Source organism: Pristis pectinata, chromosome 14 (assembly GCF_009764475.1).
Source record: "Pristis pectinata isolate sPriPec2 chromosome 14, sPriPec2.1.pri, whole genome shotgun sequence".
Taxonomy (NCBI): Eukaryota; Metazoa; Chordata; class Chondrichthyes; order Rhinopristiformes; family Pristidae; genus Pristis; species Pristis pectinata.
Genome location: NC_067418.1, coordinates 19,825,461 through 19,838,789, shown reverse-complemented (window position 1 = coordinate 19,838,789; position 13,329 = coordinate 19,825,461).

Below are 13,329 nucleotides of genomic sequence, written 5' to 3'. Positions count from 1 at the left end.
ACAAAAGAGCTGGTCATTGCCTTCGGGTGGGGTGGGAGATTGGTGCACACGCTCCTGTCTAGGGGGTTGAGAGCTTCAAGTTCCTAGGAGTGAACATCACCAATAGCCTGTCCTGGTCAAATCACATAGAAGTCATGGCCAAGAAAGCCACCAGTATCTATACTTCCTCAGGAGACTCATCATTATTTGGCTTGTCCCCTTTAACCCTCACCAATTTTTATCGATGCACCATAGAAAGCATCCTATCTGGATGCATCACGGCTTGGTATGGCATCCAGATAGATAAGATATCTTTATTAGTCACATGTACATTGAAACACACAGTGAAATACATCTTTTGCGTAGAATGTTCTGGGGGCAGATTGCAAGTGTTGCCACGCTTCTGGCGCCAGCATAGCATGCCCACAGCTTCCTAACCCATACGTCTTTGGTATGTGGGAGGAAACCCATGCAGACACGGGGAGAATGTACAAACCCCTTACAGACAGCAGCTGGAATTGAACCCAGGTCCCTGGCACTGTAACAGCGTTACGCTAACCGTTACACTATGGTGCACCAATAATAATTGGTGAGGGTCAAAGGGGACGTAGCAAATTTCTTTAGCCTCCTGAGGAAGTAGAGGTGCTGGTGAGCTTTCTTGGCCGTGGTGTCTACGTGGTTGGACCAGGACAGGCTATTGGTGATGTTCATTCCTAGGAACTTGAAGCTCTCAACCATCTAAACCTCAGTACCGTTGATATAAACAGGAGCATGTGCACCGCCCCCCTTTCCTGAGGTCAATGACCAGCACTTTTGTTTTGCTGACACTGAGGAAAAGGTTGTTGTCATGACACCATGTCACTAGGCTCTCCATCTCCTTCCGGTACTCCGACCCATCATTATTTGAGGTACCGCCCACGACAGTGGTATCATCTGCAAACTTGTCGATGGAGTTAGAGCAGAATTTGGCCACACGATCGTGAGTGTATAGGGAGTAGAGTAGGGGGCTGAGGACACAGCCTTGTGGGGCACCAGTGTTGAGGATAATCGTGGCGGAGGTGTCGCAGCCTATCCTTACTGATTGTGGTCTGTTGGTCAGGACGTCAAGGATCCAGTTGCAAAGGGAGGTGTTGAATCCCAGGTCTCGGAGTTTGGAGATGAGTTTGCTTGGAATTATAGTATTGAAGGTGGAGCTGTAGGCAATAAACCATAGTCTAATGTAGGTGTTTTTACTGTCCAGATTCTCCAGAGATGAGTGTAGGGCCAGGGAGATGGCGTCTGCCATAGACCTGTTTCGGCTGTAGGTGAATTGCAGTGGGTTGAGGTTTTCTGGGAGGCTGGAGTTAATGTGTGCCACGACCAGCCTCTCGAAAAACTTCATGACGGGATATAGATAGGTTAAGTGAGTGGAGGAGAAGTTGGTATCAAAAACAAAGCAGATTATTACTTAAATGGAATGAGACTACAAAATGTTGTAGTATGATGGGATCTGGGGATCTTATTACCTGAAACATATAAAGATGGCAGGCAGGTACAGCAAGTAATTAGAAAGACCAATGAAATGTTGGTCTTCATTACAAGGAGTAGGGAGTATAAAAATAAGCAAGTTTTGATGCAGCTTTACAGGGAGCTGTTGATTCTGCATCTGGAGTACTGTGTACAGCTTTGGTCTCCATATTTAAGGAACAATACTGTATACCTGTATTGGAGGAGGTGCAGTAAAGACTCACTAGGTTGATTGCTGGGATGAAGAGGTTGACTAACAATGAAAGGTTGAGCAGGTTAGGCCTATGTTTAATAAACTTACTGATACAAGATTCTGAGAGGGATGCAGAGGATATTTCCTCTGTAGGTGTATCTACAACAGCAGGGGTGGGGTGGGGGGGGGGGGGAGCTTCAAAACAAGGGATTGTTCATTTCAGATGGTGATGAGAAGGAATTCCTTCTTTCAGAGCATTGTGACTCTGGACTTCTTTGTTCCAAAGAAATCTGGAGGCAAAGTATTGAATATATTCAAGGCAGAGACATGAGGTATTGCAGATGCTGGAATTAGCAGCAAAAAACAAACTGCTGCAAGAACTCAGGAGGGTCGAGCAAGTTACAAGATATTCATTTATTATCACACGTACTTCGAAACACACAGTGAAATGCATCTTTTGCGTAGTGTTCTGGGGGCAGCCCGCAAGTGTCGCCACGCTTCCGGTACCTGCGGAGGGGAAGGAATTGTCAACATTTTGGGTCAAGACCCTGCATCAGGACTGAGAGCATGGAGGGAAGGTAGCCAGTATATAGAGGTAATAGGGAGGGGTGAGACGGGGGTCGGTAGGACATAGGTGGAGGCTAATGAAGGGGGGGAGCTAATGAGATGTAGCCAAATAGGGCAAGGGGAGGAGGGTGTTGAGACAGATGCTGGTAGGTGGTAGGTGAAAGCAAATAAGGGGGAGGGGAGTGGTGTGGCATTGGGAAGCAGGTGGGGGAGGGGGTGATAGGAAAGGAGAATGAAGGAAGAGGAATCCCACGTCCCCACCCCTCCCCCTCCCCTCCCCCTCCAACTTTCATGCCCCCTCACCCAACCCCAATCTCCCCTCCCCCTCCAACTTTCATGCCCCCTCACCCAACCCCAATCTCCCCTCCCCTCCAACTTTCATGCCCCCTCACCCAACCCCAATCTCCCCTCCCCCTCCAACTTTCATGCCCCCTCACCCAACCCCAATCTCCTCTCCCATTCCACCTCCCTTCCCCCAACTCTCCCTTCCCCGACCTCCCTTCCCCCCACACCCCTCCCCATATCTCCTCCCCTCCCCCATTCTCCTCCCTTCTACCCCCTCACTTCCTCGCCCTCCACCTCCCCAACCTCCCCTCTACCTTCCCTGTCCCCCTCATCCAACCCCAATCTCCTCTCCCCTTCCATCTCCCCTACCACTACCCCTCCCACTTCCCCTCCCCTCCCCCTACTTCAAACTCCACCTGCCCAGACCCATCGAAACCCCCTCATCCCTCCAGACTTACCCCCAACTCCTAGACCCACCCACACTTCCCCAGACCCACTGACAACCACCCCCACCAACCCAGACCCCTGACCCACACGCCCCCACACCTTCAGACCCTTGACCCACACACCCCATCCCAGACCCACACCCCCACCCCACACCCACCCTCCCAGACCCGCCCCCCCCACCCCCCACATCTCCCCCAGACCCACACCTCTACTACCCCCCCAGACCCACACCTCCACACCCCCACCCCTCAGACCCACACCTTCAGTTTGTTTTTATATTCAAGGTGGAGATTTGAACTGTAAAGGAATCAGGAGGTATGGAGAGAGAGTGGGGTAAGTGCCAAGATTGGGACATCCATGATCTTAATAGTGGAGCAGACTCAGGGGGCTCTCACCAACTCCCGCCATATTTCTTGTGTTCTTATTAAAATTCTGTGAAATCTCCAAGTAGATTTCAGTAAAGCACAATAAATTGCATGTGTGCGTTGGCCAGCTGCCCAGTTCTGCTGGCAATGAAGACAGTATCCCTCCCTGCTAGCAGGCTCATTGTGACAACATCCTGTGGCTTATGTTGTGCCTCACCATGCACAATACCCACCCAATAGAGGGTCTTTGACCTGGGAAGTCTTTCCACAGATGCTGCTTGACTGGCTGAGTTCTTGCAGTATTCCTGTTTGTTTTTTTTAGATTCCAGCATCTGCAGTTTTATTTGATATGGGGAAAACATTAGATAAAAGCTTGTTCTTAAAGCAGCACTGTATTCAGCCAAAATGTGTTTGGTACACTTTTCTTTCTGTATTTGCCTAATGCAGTGATACAATTTTGATCTTTTCCCAATTGTTTTTCACTGACTAAGAAACCATCCTCTTGAGCCTGAAAAGTACTTAGCTTGTGACCTGTGCAGTGTAGAAGAAAATTCAAGATGCCTACAAATACAGTAAATTATTTAACTGATTTGCAGTGAAATGGTAATAGATTCTTTCATACCTATTAATTTCAATTCATTACCAACTTATCCTTGCAGTTAATTTGCAGTTGATTTTTAGCACTGATCAATTACTAGGTACAATGTTCTGTGGTGATGATCACAACTTTACTACAAAGAATGGAATAATAAGCTTCTCTGACAGGGTGTTCTACTGGGAGTGCTGGACTTGATTGCAGCCTCTGGGCAGAATTGTACTAAAGGGAAGGGCCAGGGTCTCTAGGCTGACTTTAATGATCAGGTCTCATTAGAATGTTGTTTTCCAGCTTCCTCATCAAAAATGTTTGAACTGGGTGAGCAAAGGCTGCTCTCTGGGTCCAGGAAACAGGTCTGAGCACAAGCTGTATGGATTGGTGGGATCCAGCAGGTCAATCTGTTGGTGGGAAGGGAAACACTGGCCAGGGGAGGCCTTCCTCTTGTTAAATTGTGATCTTCTGTGAGTCATTTCTCTGCAAATTGAACTCTAATTAAATGTCGTAAATTCATCAACTCCCCACCTCTTCAACACACCCACTGAACACAATAAATGGTTTTTTTTTGCAGTTTCAGTTTATACAGCAGCAGCCACAGTTTACATTTTCACAGAACATTTCAGAATCTATAAACACTGAACACCAGAAAACTGATATTGTACAGCAAAATTAAATTGGCTTACTTTCCACTAATCATTGCCAGCAAATGCAGATGACTTGATCAGTTTCCAGTTAAGTATTAACAAATTGTTGCAGGGTGAACAGCCTGTTAACTTCTATTTGTTATCAACTTACTTATGTTGAGGTCAATTTGGGGATGATTTTGATGCTAATGATCCTCTGAGATGACTTTAGATACAATTGGATGATGGGTCATTGTGTCTTGGGCACAATACACCAGAGTATTGGATGACCTCAACTGTGAGAAGGGTAGTCCACTCAGGAATGCATGGGAACATTCAAATACAGAGATAACCAAAGTTCCAGTGAGGATTTCAGCAGATAAACTACAGCCCAGAGTTGGGAGAAAAAGGTGCCAAAGATGGAGCAGATATGCAGCTGTTAGCTCATCCCAGGGTCCAATATGACACAAAGGTACAACCAGTCTGTTTCAGCTTCTGATGCTGTCTTGCAGAATGTTATTTGCTTCACTTTTCTGTCAGCTGTTATAGCTGTTCTTGTAAAGTAGTTTAGTCATTTCCTTCAATTATAAATTGTTTGATTTAATTATAGCCACTTTGTCTGATAGTTTTAGATAAGCAATCAGAAGATTCTTGAAGAGTTTCCTGTTTAACCCTGTGTAATTCTGTACTCTGTGCATTATGTCCAACATAACACTGCCTTTCCTGTATTGTGACTAAATTCATTTAGCAATTGAGCTTAAAGTGCATCAGCAGAGAAGGTGTGCAGACTCCTCTTAAAATTAACAAGAATGCTACATATACCTGATCAAAATAATCACTTGAAATGTGATATGAAACATGGCAGTGGAAAGTGTAGAAATAAAATGCTGGAGATATTTAGCAGCAGCCATGAAGAGAGTAAACATTTCATATCAAAGACCTTTTAATGAGAACTGAAGAGCTGATTAGGATAAGCATATGTGTGTTACAATATTCAAAGTACAAACTGGGAAAGATTTATATCATACAAATTTGTACTGCTGTTTTTGTTTGTAGTTACTAAAACAGAATAATGGCAGTTAGTCTGACATCAGGTAGTAAGTTACTAGATGGAATCATTACAGATAGCCTGAGTGATTACTTCAACAAAGAAGAGGTTGTTAGAAGCTCAACACCTGGGAAAGAAAACCTTGCTATGAGTTTTGTCATTGCACTGAAATAACCGAGGAATTTTCCATCTTAATTAATTTTGGTGCATTTGCATGGGCCTCCAATCCATTTTATAGAGCAAGTTCTAAATACTGCAGATACTGGAAGTCTAAAAGAAAAACAGAAAAATCTGGAAATACTCAATATGTCAGGCAGCATCCATGGAGGAAAAAAAAAATCAAAGGTAAGCAAGTCTCTTGTGTCTCCATTTAACTACTCTTAACACTTAACAATATTGATCTTTCATAAGTCAGTGACTTATTTCTATTATTAACTCTATTTCTCTCTTTGGATGCTTTCTGATCTGTTGAGTATTTCCAGCTTTATCTGTTTTAATTATAGAACAAGTTGTCAACTGTGACTGAATTGGTAATATATTTAGTTCTGAATTAGAGACTTAACCTCCAGTGGAGCATTATAAGTACGTGGCAGTATCAGAGGTGCTACCTTGGGTCAGGCATGAAAGCATGCGCCTCTGTCTGGTTTAAGAGTAGATGTAATGGATTATTATCAACACTTACAAAAAAAGATTTAGGTCATCATTATATAGCTTTGAAAAGGAGATTACTGTGTACATATTTGTTGCTCCGGTTCTAACAGTTTGAAGTACTTTATGGGCTGTAAAGTGTTCTGAGTCCTCCTGAGAAGAGTATGGATGTTGCTATAATATGCAAGCCATTTTTTTGTTTTGGTGAACTTTTGGGTAACTTCTACCAGCCAGAGTCCCTTCAGAGCTCACTGAAGGCTCCATTTCTCAATCATGCAATTTACAACACTCCTGAAAAAACTTGGGTCACAATGATTGTCTGGCCTGTAAATACTTAGTAATATTAACTTTGAATAAGGGGTCTTTTTGATATTGTTAACAGAGTGGAGTAACAGCAATGTGTCATAACCAGGAACACCCAGCTAGATGATGAATTACAGACAGGTCTGGGTGTACAAGCCATGCTGGAGCTTTCAGCTTGGCTCTGTGGAGCTGCAGATCAGTTGTTTGAGCCAACTGCTAAATACCTGTACGGCAGGAATGCCTATCCAATACTCTATTTCATAGCTGAAAACATTTTATTGACTTGAAATAAAGCAAAGATTCCAGTGATTCCTAATATAATAATATTTATTAGTCACATGTACATCGAAACACACAGTGAAATGTGTCTTTTTGTGTTAACAGATAAGATATCTTTATTAGTCAAGTGTAGATCCAACTGGAAATGTTCTGGGGGCAGCCCACAAGTGTCACCACGCTTCCGGCGCCAACATAGCATGCCCACAACTTCCTAACCTGTATGTCTTTTGGAATGTGGGAGGAAACCAGAGCACCTGGAGGAAACCCACGCAGTCTTGGGGAGAACATACAAACTCCTTAAAGACAGTGGTGGAATTGAGCCTGGGTCACTGGTGTGTCAGCAAAACAAAAAAGCTGGTCATTGACTTCAGGAAAGGGGGTGGTGCACATTGCTCCCATTTACATCAATGGTGCTGAGGTCGAGAGGGTTGATAGCTTCATGTTCCTAGGAGTGAACATCACCAATAGCCTGTCCTGGTCCAACCACGTAGATGCCATGGCCAAGAAAGCTCATGAGTGCCTCTACTTCCTTGGGAGGCTAAAGAAATTTGGCATGTCCCCTTTGACACTCACCAACTTTTATTAATGTACCATAGAAAGCATCCTATCTGGATGCATCATGGCTTGGTATGGCAACTGCTCTGCCTGTGACTAAGAAACTGCAGAGAGTTGTGGACACAGCTTAGCACATCGCAGAAACCAGCCTCTCCTCCATGGACTCTGTCTACACTTCTTGCTACCTCAGTAAAGCAGACAACATAATCAAAGACCTCACCCACCCAGGACATTCTCTCTGCTCCCTTCTCCCACCTCCCACTGGGCCGAAGGTACAAAAGACTGAAAGCATGTACCACCAGGCTCAAGGACAGCTTCTATCCCACTATTATAAGACTATTGAATGGTTCCCTGGTACGATAAAATGGACTCTTGACCTCACAATCTAACTTGTTATGACCTTGCACCTTATTGTTTACCTGCACTGCACTTGCTCTTTAACTGTAACACTACTCTGCTATTGTTTTACTTTGTACTACCTCAATGCAATGTTGTAATGAATTGATCCATATGAATGGTATGCAAGATTATTGTCAGTACATGTGACAATAACAGACCAATTTACCATCTTACTGAATGCTAAATGAAATATGGCTGCTTCACAGGAACTCAGAGACCAAAAGCTAACAGGAACAACAGTTCCTTATGAGCAGCTTAAACTCGTATTGGTTTATTATTGTCACTTGTACTGAGGTACAGTGAAAAACTTGTCTTACAAACCGATCGTACAGGTCAATTCATTACACAGTGCGGGTACATTGAGTTAGTACAAAGTGCATTGATGTAGTACAAATAAAAACAATAACAGTGCAGAGTAAAGTGTCACAGCTGCAGAGAAAGTGCAGTGCAATAAGGTGCAAGGTCACAACAAGGTAAATCGTGAGGTCATAGTCCATCTCATTGTAAAAGGGAACTGTTCAATAGTCTTATCACAGTGGGGTAGAAGCTGTCCTTAAGTCTGGTGGTACATGCCTTCAGGCACCTGTATCTTCTACCCGATGGAAGAAGAGAGAATGTCCTGGGTGGGTGGGGTCTTTGATTATGCTGGCTGCTACACCGAGACAACGAGAGGTAAAGACAGAGTCCAAGGAGGGAAGGCTGGTGTCTGTGATGCGTTGGGCTGTGTCCACAACTCTCCAGCTTCTTGCGGTCCTGGGTAGAGCAGTTGATATATCCAGATAGGATGCTTTCTATGGTGCATCTGTAAAAGTTGGTGAGAGTCAAAGGGGACAAACCAAATTTCTTTAGCCTCCTGAAGTAGATGCACTAGTGAGCTTTTTTGGCTGTGGCATCTATGTGATTTGACCAGGACAGGCTGTTGGTGATGTTCACACCCAGAAACTTGAAGCTGTCAACCTTCTCGACCTCAGCACCATTGATGTAGACAGGTGCATGTACGCTGCCCCCTTTCCTGAAGTCAATAACCAGCTCTTTTGTTGACATTGAGGGCAAGGTTGTTGTCATGACACCATTCTACTAAGCTCGCTATCTCCTTCCTGTACTCCGACTCATCGCTGTTTGAGATACGGCCTCCAACAGTGGTATCATCTGCAAACTTGTAGATGGAGTTAGAGCAGAATCTGGCCACACAGTCATGGGTGTATAGGGAGTAGAGTAGAGGGCTGAGGACGCAGCCTTATGGGGCACCAGTGTTGAGAATAATCATGCCAGAGGTATTGCTGCCTATCCTCACTGATTGTGGTCTGTTTGTTAGAAAGTCAAGGATCCAGTTACAGGGGGAGGTGTTGAGTCCTATGTCTCGGAGTGACCTAGAAAGAGGTCATGCTGAAAGAGGTTTGCTTAGCTTGTGAAAAAATTTAAGTAACTAAACTATAAATGGAAGCCATTAACCTTTAAATTGATGCAATTTTCAAATTGCTTTCACCGAAAGGACATTAGTGGGTAATCCCATAATTTAGATGTCAGTGGTTCATGGAAGATCAAAATGAACGCAACATGAAATTGAACAAAACTAAACAAAATAAATGTATCTGATGCCAGAGATGCTACAGATTTTGTAAGGTGTGACATGATTCTAGACTAACTCACTTAGTACAACACCATTTTGGAATTTAAAAGAATGAGGGGTGATCTTGTTGAAACATAAGATCCTAAAAGGGCATAATGGGTTGGATGTTAAAATATTTACACTGGTGGGAGAATCTCAAATTGAGCAAGGGGACACAGTTACAAGGGGTGGTCATTTAAAACTGAGGTGTGTAGGAATTTCTTCTTACAGAGGCTGCTGAATCTCTGGAATTCTCTGCCCTGGAGGGTTGTGGAGACTGGATCATTGGAGATATTTAAAGAGAAGGTAGATAATTTTTTGAGAGATTGGGGAATGATGGTGAACTGGCAAAGAAGAGACAAGGTGAAATAGTAAAACAAGTGATGTTTAGCACAGAAGAAGTCGTCAAAAACAATTCTTCTGCAAGTATGTGAATGTCAGTTAATGCATGAATTATGGGTGCACCAATGTAAATGGGTGCACCAATGTAAATGTCATTGGGCTAGAGGATTGTATCTGTGACTGAACGTACACCTGGCTGTCTGAGAGAGGGGATAAGTGGACCTCTGCAGATATTGCCAGAATCTGAAATTGCAGGTATGAAGTATTTTAAATATTTATTTGCCGAGCGAGCTATATTTGGTACCTACAAACATGATTATTGGTGGGGTAACATCAAGATATGAAGGGACAGAAGTGAATGGGCAAATCTATAGTAGTGTGAGCTTAAACTGATAACGTAAGGTTATTTATTTTGGATCTTAGACTTTTTTTTGTGTCGTGAAAGCCAAAGAATTCTGGAGAAGAACACAGATTCAGATGTTCCTGAAGATTAGTGCTATCAACTAATCAAAATGTTAGCCTTTATCTCAAGGGAATCAGTATACAAAGCAGAGGAAATAAAGACTAAATTTAGTTTTGGATACTGAATCTCAGGAAAAATATCATGGCTTTGGAAAGATTACGTGCAGTTTCACTGGTATTAAATCAAGCCCTAAAGGGTTGAATTATGAAGATCGCTTCATGAACTTGGTTTGGATTCCTTTGAGTTTGAATAGCTAAGGGGTGATATATTAACTTTCATTTTTTTGTAATGAATTTTAATTGCCATGTGCCCACCCATTTTACCAGTCCATTTACTTTGAGGTATGTTGCTATCCTTTTTGTTGCTTTCATTGTTAACTACATTTTATATTTTACATTATCTGTAAATTTTGAAATTATATCCTATGTACTCAAGTGAACATCATTAATATATCAAAAGGAGCAACAGTCCTAAACACTGACTCCTGGGGAATATCACTGTCTGAAAATCAACGATTAATTGCTACCCTTTGCTCTGTATTCATAATTTTGACTCCTTGTTTCCTTTGTTCCTTTAACCTTTTAAATGTTTTTGCTAATAGCTACTCTGTGGTACTTTGTCAAATCACTTTTGAAAGCTCGTATACCAACACCAGCTGCACCACCCTCGTCTCGGGTTACTTCATCAAAGAGCTCAATTAAGTTAGTTAAATATGATTTACATTTTACCAATCCATGTCGACTTTCTTCTTAAGAGGCCATTTGGCCCATTGGGTGGTCCATGCCAGCTCCCAACAGGAATTCCATCAGTGCTATCCTCAGCGTCCTTATTTTCACTATAGACCCTTTTTGAAATTAATTCTTATTTCTCAAAATTCAAATGAATTTTGTCGGCAATTAATGGATGAAAAATTTTTCATGCCACTGACATTCTGTCGAGCAAAGGCAGATGTAGATCATCCAGAAGAGTCTCCTCCTTGCCCTGTAAACAAATCTTGCATTGGATTATTTTACCTATCATAATGAAAAGCAATAGGACAGAGCATGCAGATTTCTGGAAATAATGATAAGCTTGCCTTTTTTATGGTAGTTGTGTGTGAAAGATCGTGGTGTCATGTACTTCCTGCTTTGGCCACATGGTGGCAACCAAATATGAGTTCTCTTCCTATGATGGTACACCTAATACATGTGCTCTGTTTCTCCCCCCTGTGGCTAAATAACATAATGCAGCTCTTACAGAGAAAGTGGCCAAATCTTCAAAGTGTCTAGATGCAATCATTTTGCTCTTGTAAATATTTTGCATATATTAGGCCATATGGACACAACTGAAAATACTGAGAATGGTATAACAACCATGATAAAGTGTTAGAATTCACAAATGGCATTTATATTTTGCCAAATTCTGGAATTTGATGGCTTGAAACTCTTCTAACAAAAATAGAAAATACCAGAAACACTCAATGGGTCAGGCAGCAACTGTGGAGATAGAAATTGAGAAACAAGCTTTTAGATCAAAGACCTTCATCAAAAATGGAAAAATGAGGAAACAAGCATGTTTAAAGCTGCACAGAGGGGCAGGAATAGAAATAGAATGTATGTGATAAGGTGAGACCAAGGTCATAGAGTACTCCAGCACAGAAACAGGCCCTTTGGCCTAATTAGTCCATGCCAACCTGATCTTCTGCCCAGTCCCATCGACCTGCACCCAGACCATATCCCTCCAAACCCCTCCCATCCATGCACCTATCCAAACTTCTCCTAAATGTTACAATTGAACTTGCATCTACCACTTCAGTGGGCAGCTTGTTCCATACTTGCACCACCATTTGAGTGAAGTAGTTCCCCCTCAGATTACCTTTAAATATTTCACCTTTTACTCTAAACCTATGACCTCTCATTCTGGTCTCACCCAACCTGAGGGGGAAAAAGCCTGCATGCATTCACCCTATCTGTGCCCCTCATAATTTTGTATACCTCCATAATATCTCCCCTCCTTCTCCTGCACTCCAGGGAATAAAGTCCTATTCAGCCTTTCTCTGTAACTCAGGTCTTCAAGTCCTGGCACCATCCTTATAAATTTTCTCTGCACTCTTTCAAGCTTATTGATATCTTTCCTGTAGATAGGTGACCAGAACTGCACACAATACTCTAAATTCGGCCTCACCAACATCTTCTACAACTTGAACATAACATCCCAACGCAATACCCTGACTTATGAAGGCCAAAGTGCCAAAAGTTCTCTTTACAACCCTATCTATCTGTGATGCCACTTTCAAGGAACTATGGACCTATATTCCTAGGTCCCTCTGTTCTACCATACACCTTAGAGCCCTACCATTCACTGTATAATCTCACCCTGGTTTGTCCTCCCCAAAAGTGCAATGCCTCACACTTGTCTGCATTAAATTCCATAAAACATTTTTCAGCCCACTTTCCTAGCTGGTCAAGATCACGCTGCAAGCTTTGAACCTTCCTGCTGTCCATTATGCCCCTATCTTGGTGTCATCTGCAAATTTGCTGATCCAGTTTACCATATTATCATCCAAATCATTAATCTAGATGATAAACAACAATGGACCCAAAACTGATCCCTGCAGCACACCACTAGACACAGGCCTCTAGTCAGAGAGACAACCTCTACTACCACTCTCTGGCTTCTCCCACTAAGCCAATGTTGAATCCAGTTGGTCACTTCATCCTGAATGCCAAGTGACCTTCTAGAGCAGCCTCTCATGCAGGACTTTTTCAAAGACCTTGCTAAAGTCTATGTAGATAACATCAACCGCTTTTCTCTCATTGACCCTTTGAGGTCATCTTCGAGGATTACATGGTGGTGGTCTTCAAGGTGGTCGCCCAATCTGCATTTGGTTTCTCCAATGCAGAGAATATCACACTGTAAGCATCAGCTGTAGTAGACTAACTTAGAAGTGCAAGTGAATTGCTGTTTCACCTGAAAGGAATGCTTGAGTCCCTGAATGGTAGAAAGGGTGGAGGAGCAAATCAGTGAGCTGCAGAATCAACTGTTGGATCTCTTGTTTCTTCCACATGGGTGAACCTAAGCATCCAGTTGCCAGTCACTTTAATGCTGCATTCTGTTCCCACTCTGACCTCTCTGTTCTAACGATGC